The following is a 6,746-nucleotide window of genomic DNA, read 5'->3' as shown; positions in this document are numbered from 1 at the left end:
TATGAAGCTGCTGCAAAAAAGTCCAAAAAGGGGGTACAAGAGCACCTCAAAAATACCATGAAAAACAGGACTTAATTAATCTGCCTCAGAAATAGGCCTCATCCCCAGGAAGCCTCGCCCTAAACTCAAAATGGCAGGCTTCAAGGCCCCAAGTGGGACTCTTTAAGTTCAAGTTCAAAACTACTTTTATACTGCAGTGGACCTGCACCACAAAGCATTTCAGTTTGCAGATCTGCACTGTGGTGGGCTGCCACTGGTCAGTCATGAACCTGCAACCTCTGATGGAGAGGAGAGTTCCTCACAGCTAATAGGAGGACTCCTAGTCTTGGCCCGGCAGAAGCACTTCTGAACACTGCATGTGGGGTACTCAGTGGTGACATCGACGGAGCTCTCGCTCTCCTTCAGCCCCCACCTTGTCTGTGCTGTGCCACCACTACACTCCACCCGTCCACACAGCAAATCCCCGCTTGCAGTGTTCAGAAGAAGTCTTTGCACAGCTGAGACTAGGAGGGGTTGGGGGCCGCTCAAATCTGCACACTGCAGTACTCTGTGGTGCGAGTCCATGGCAGTACAACTTTAAATGCTCAAAGTACACAAAATGGACCTTCAAGAGAGAGGATGTCCGTAAACCTCTGGCTTGAGAAGACACAAACAAAATTGTTTCTTTATACATCAGGAATTTACATCAACGAAAGATGGCACTTGAGGGAACGGCAAAAAGGCGAACATCAAAAGGCGTTCCAAGTTTAACAAGTCCATCCATCCATCCATTTTCTAACCCGCTGAATCCGAATACAGGGTCACGGGGGTCTGCTGGAGCCAATCCCAGCCAACACAGGGCAGGAACCAATCCAGGGCAGGGTGCCAACCCACCGCAGGACGCACACAAACACACCCACACACCAAGCACACACGAGGGCCAATTTAGAATCGCCAGTCCACCTAACCTGCATGTCTTTGGATTGTGAGAGGAAACCCACGCAGACACGGGGAGAACATGCAAACTCCATGCAGGGAGGACCTGGGAAGCGAACCCGGGTCTCCTAACTGCGAGGCAGCAGTGCTACCACTGCGCCACCGTGCCGCCCATTTAAAGTCCAAATCCTCAATCCACTAAAAGAAACAAAACCCCAATAAAGTGGAATCAAGTCCCTGACAACACTTACAGTAGAGATCTGCACTCCTCAACTCTCAGTGGCATTCTGCTGGTCAGGCTATAAAGGAAGAGGGCGGGCCTAAGGAATGATGTCACCGTGTACCCGCCTCTTTGGGTCCCACCCACAAAACCCAAAACTCTCAGGCAAGCGCCAGCCAGTGGTTGGCTGTTTGTTTCGGCTTCCCTGGCACGCTTGTTTGTTTTCTCTCATTTTGATCTCTCGTTGTATTCCTCTGAGTCGGAATTATTTGGCTGTTTGCTCGTTTTCTTGTCCAGCGATCTTTTCAGCTTTACTCCTTTTTTTTTTTTTTTTCACTGATGCCCTTCTTTAAGTCTCTCTGCTTTATTTCACTCCTTTTGAGCCTGCATCAGGAGGTCCCTGAAGTGACAGCACCTCTCATTTAGAGTTTCTGCGTTTTCTAGGTGCTTCCTCGTCTCCATTGCGTTGTCTCTGTTTTCGTGTACATTTTTGTGTCCTCTCAGATCATCTCACCTTTCGCCATGCTGTGATCGCCCGTTGTTTAAAGTCTCGATTGCTTCTGTTATTGCTGCTTGAAAAGATGAGATCTGGACAAGCGTCACCTTGCGTTGGGTGAGAAAAGGGTCTGTGGACCACCAGGCTGGCAGTGCCAGTTTAACCCAACACAGACACAGGTGGGACACAAGTGCAAGGCACAGAAACACAGTCCAAGCACAGCACAATGCACAAACAAGATGTCGTCATCTTTCTTTTCACTCTCCTCCACTCCTCGAGTCAAACTTCGTCTTCCTCCTCCCGACTCGGACTCCCGGAGTAGTGGGCACTGGCTCGTTTTATACGGCACCAGGTGCTTGATTACGTATTTCCGGCAGCACTTGCGGGTGTGTCAGAAGAACTGCCGATAAGGACTCAGCAGCTCCTGCTGCAGCACCCCCTGGTGGCGCCTGCAGATCCCAACAGTGCCGTACCAAACTCCAACTCCCATGAAGCCCTGCGGGAGTCCGAGGCCATCTAGCATCCCGGGGGAGATAACACTCTGGCCACGCTAGCTCCCCTGGTCCTGCCAGCGTGAAGGCGTCCCGGCCAGGTAAGGGCCCCAGCTGCACGCTACTGGTCATTTGCAGTCAGCGCCACTTCAGTGGGGGCCTTAAACATTTACATCTCGGACGTTCAGCATGCAAACATTTTTAGTTGTCTGCTTGATGTTATTCTCCAGTCTCGACCAGGGCTTGGCTCCAGGGGGTCATTAAGCCCCCTGTAAATATCACATCGGATTGCTTGGATTACTTGTTGGATTATTGCCCCCCCTCTTTAGTACTTCAGATGCAGCCCCCTCATCGTTTCGGTCTACAGCTGGGCTGGCTGGGCTCTCTCAGGCGCGCGCCTTCCTGTCGTGCTGATGGCCGATTTGGCTGTTCATCCTCAGACTGTGAATCTTCTCCCAGTTGATTTAAAGCCCTGCTAGTGTTTAACACTTAAAAAGAAAGCCCAGCTTATCCCGTGTATCCCAATTAGAAGAACATAAAGCAAACACAAATCCATCTTAGTAACCTGCCATTTGCCGAGTCCTCCGCCAGCACTTCTTGGCCTTTGTTTTGAGAGCGGCTGCCCGCCGCTCCTGCGTGCTTCAGCCCGTTTTTGGCTTCGGCTCAATGCTTTGTTTCTAAGAAGTTCAATTCCTCTCATGCCTGATCTGTAACAACATCAACTTGGTCCCAGCCAGAAGTTCACCGAGGTCTCCCACATACACACGCAGAAGCCGCCCAGCGCCGTCAAATGTGGACTCCCCTTTCTGCTTTCAGTGGATTTGGTCCAAGCGCTCTGGTGTCCTTCAACATCCATAAGATGGAAGCTTACAATATTTAGGGACTGGGCCAATGGGATTGACTCCTGGGTAGACTGGCATCCCGTCCTGGAGTGTCTCCAGATGTGCATGTGTGGAGAACTGGGCACTGGGTGAGTGGTGACATCCAACATGTCCATGAGAACCCTTGGCTCTCCTCAGGAGTCTGAACACGAGGACATGTGTGTGGTCTCCAAAAAATGGGGAATAAGCTCAAGCAAACTGAAAGGAGCAGGCATCCGGGACACAGTGTATAGGTGGGTGTGTGGGGCCCTAATTCCCTAATCCAGATCTTCCAAATTCTCATAGGCATCAATACAAAAAGAGCCAGCAGAATTCTTTGAACTTAACAGTGAATCACATCCTGGGGGACACCAGCAGAACAAAACACCAAGTCCTGGATTTGAAGCAAAAACCTTGAGAACCTTCAAGAAGAATCTGTAGGGGACATTGGGACAACTGAACTAAAAAAAAAAAAAAAGGTGCCTGCTCTCGTTTGTTAAATCTGTTATGTGGGCACAGAATCGGCTCAGACACAGCAAGCAAAGAGTTAAGGGTAGAAGAACCATCTGAGAATTCAGGGATGTTGAAGGTGGTGTCCAGCAGGGGGCAGTGCTAGACCACTTCACTTATTAATACACAAAGGAGCTGATGAGAACTTTAAGAACAAGAAGACACCAAACTGGAGGAAGGGACAGAGGGACTTGGACAGCACGGATGAAGAGCAGATCTGTGGACAAAGAAGTTGACTGTCAGTAAACGTAAAGGACATCATGGGGGAAGTGGGAAGCTGGGGTCTCAATACACAATGGGAGGTCTGAAACCTGAAATTAGAAGGACCTGGGGGTCATAGTGGACTGGACTGGACTGGACCTACATCAGGGCAGTGGGCAGAAAGCTATTGGATGTTGGGTTATATAGCGCCCTGATTGGTGGAGTACAAGTCGGCGAGGTTATCCTTAAGCTGTGTGATTAGGTTTCACGTAAACTCAGTTGGTGTTTTCTAACGTCATCAATGCTACTTTTGAAGACCTTCTATTGCTGCCATTTTCAGAGCCGTGGCTGTCCAACTCTAGAAAGACCCCCCCTTGGTTCCAGACCTCTTTCACTTCATAATTATTGTATCTCATCACTAGGAGTATTCGGACCCTCATATCCGTACTCTGTAGAAGCCCCTTTGGCAGAAATTCCATCTTGAAGTGTAATTCTCTTCAATCTTGGCACACCTGCCTGTGGGCAGCGTATCCCATCCTTCCTTAAGCTCTGTTAGACTGGATTGTTGTTCAGGGGGGGTCTGTAAACTGCCATCTTCAGGTCCCTCCACAGATGTTTTATTGGGACTCAATCTGGGCTTTGCCTGGGCCACCAACGATACTCAGAGACCTGTCCCCACGTCACTGTTGTCTTGTCTGTAAATGTCACATCATTAAACCATCGCCCAGTCTGAGGGTTTCTTTCAGGACCTCTCAGTATTTGGCTGCATTTGTCCCTCCACTCTTACCCGTCTCCCTGTCCACAGAGCCTGATGATCCCACCACCAAACTTCACCACAGGGATGGCATTAGGCAGGAGATGAGAACTGCTTGGCCTTTAGCAGACACAGTGCTTGGAATTTGTCTCATTGTGCCAGAGCTGCCATCATAAGCCTTGAAGAGCTGTTTCCATAAACCCCTGATTGGTGGAGTTCCGTTGAGGTGGTCCGCCATATGACAGGCTCTCCCATCTCCAGAGGACTTCTGGAGCTCCATTTGAGTGACCACTGGGTTTTTGCTCACCTTTCTCTCCAAGCCTTCTTTGCCCGCATACTCAGTTTGGGCAGATGGTCAATGCTAGGAAGGCCCCTTCCTCCATTTCACAATTCTGGAGACCACTGTGCTCCTGGGAACACTCAAAGTTTTACAGATACTTCTATCCCTGATCTGTGCCTCAGGACATTTTGATTGTGGGGGTTTCTCTCTTGGACTGCATGACCCTGGCATGAAGGGTTAATTGTGAGACCTTCAATACGCAGGTCCATGTGTGCCCCTCTAAATGAGGTCCATTCAATTCATTATACCACAGGTGGACTCCAGTCAGGTTCTAGAAACATCTCAAGGAAAATTAAAGCAAACAGGACATGGGAAACTTCAATTTGGGGGGGCCACAGAAAAGGGTCTGAATACGTCTAGGAATAACAGCTTTCAGGAAATGTGTACATTTTTCAGTTCCAAAGAACATTTTTTCACTTTGACATTATGGGTTACTGAGTGTGGAGTGAAATGAATGTTCAAATGAAATCAACAGCGAGCAGAAAGTCAAGGGGTCTCAGCACTTTCTGAGCCCTCTGTATTCTGCCCCGGCCCCCCTGTAGTAATGTGTCTGATTCTCTTTTACCTGCCACTCCTCTTAGGTTGGCATCATCACCAGTCCTAACCAGCTTGTTCTTTAAGTTCTAATCAGATCATTTCGATTTATTAAAAATAACAGCAGCCCCTGCACTGACCCCTGCTGGACTCCACGTCTAACATCACCAAAGTCTGAAAACGTTCCTCTCACCCTAACACTATAAAGGTTTCTAGTTGAGCACAAAGACTTCTCGTTGCAGTTCTTCCTTACTAATCGTCTCTAGTAATGGCAGCCAGCAGTAACTCCGCAGCGAGCCACTAGAGGGCACCCAACGATAAGCAGTGAGGTGGCTTTCCTTCTTCTTCTTCTTTCTTCTTTTCTTCCCTACACGCCACAAGATTCCATTCTCAGTTCTGTTTTATCCAATTTAACGGCAGCAGCACTGAGCCCAAAAAGGTGGAATCAGCCCTGGATTTGGTGCCAGTCCACCTCAGGGCACATGCCAGTTCTTGGCCAGGTTTAAATCTGGCAATTTAGCTAACAGGGTGAGTCTGGGGACTGGGAAAGAAAAGTGGAGCACAGTTGGGGGATAAAAACAACGCTGTGGAAGAATTTGTGAAGAACTTCTGACTTGTGCCTGCTGGTTTAACTGAGCCATTCTGCGCCATTTGTACCCATGAGATGATCAGGTCAGGTCAGGTTGGCACAGCGCGTTGCACCCACCACACGACGAAACAGCTTGGGATCCTGGTTGGCAACCCCCCAGGCTGACGCACAGTCCAGTCCCGTCCACCCCGATAACTGACCCTCTATCTGCCGCAGCCAGGTGTTACGTAGGTATCCCCTTGGCCTGGTCCTCTACAACGAGGGTCCTGCGAGCCGGATCACCCTCGGGTAATCACACCACATGGCCGTAGTGCCGTAACTGAGGCTCCTTCACCATGCAGGTCATGTGTCTCAATCGGGACTCCGTGAGCAACACAAAGTCAAACCAGCGGCCCCCAAGGACCCTCTGAAGAGACACACATGAAGGAGTCCAGTCTTCAGAAGTATGGGACTAATAGAACTAGAAGCAGCGTGTCACTTAAATAAGGACGTGTTAAGCTAACCAAACAAATGCAGCCTAAAACAGACGCTAAGCCGTAAGAGTGTAAGACAAATGTACTGACTAACGTGTAAAGTAGCTTTTGATATTGAATAATTAATTTTGATGTGAGCTGCAATAAGAATGTGCTGTGCATTAACTGACAGTATAACATGAATCCTTTTATTAGCCACATAGCCGTTGAAGACGGTGCAGAAGAACAGGGAAGTGAACTTTGTGTGAAACCGCCGAGTTACTTACACCCTGTGATCATAAGACGAGCTGGACTTTAGTAATGCTGGCGACTCTTTTATTTGTAAAAACTTCTGCTATTTGCACATTTCAGTCCAGGATGTGA

The sequence above is a fragment of the Polypterus senegalus genome, chromosome 6 (genome assembly GCF_016835505.1).
Source record: "Polypterus senegalus isolate Bchr_013 chromosome 6, ASM1683550v1, whole genome shotgun sequence".
Lineage (NCBI taxonomy): Eukaryota > Metazoa > Chordata > Cladistia > Polypteriformes > Polypteridae > Polypterus > Polypterus senegalus.
This window is presented reverse-complemented; position numbering follows the sequence as displayed.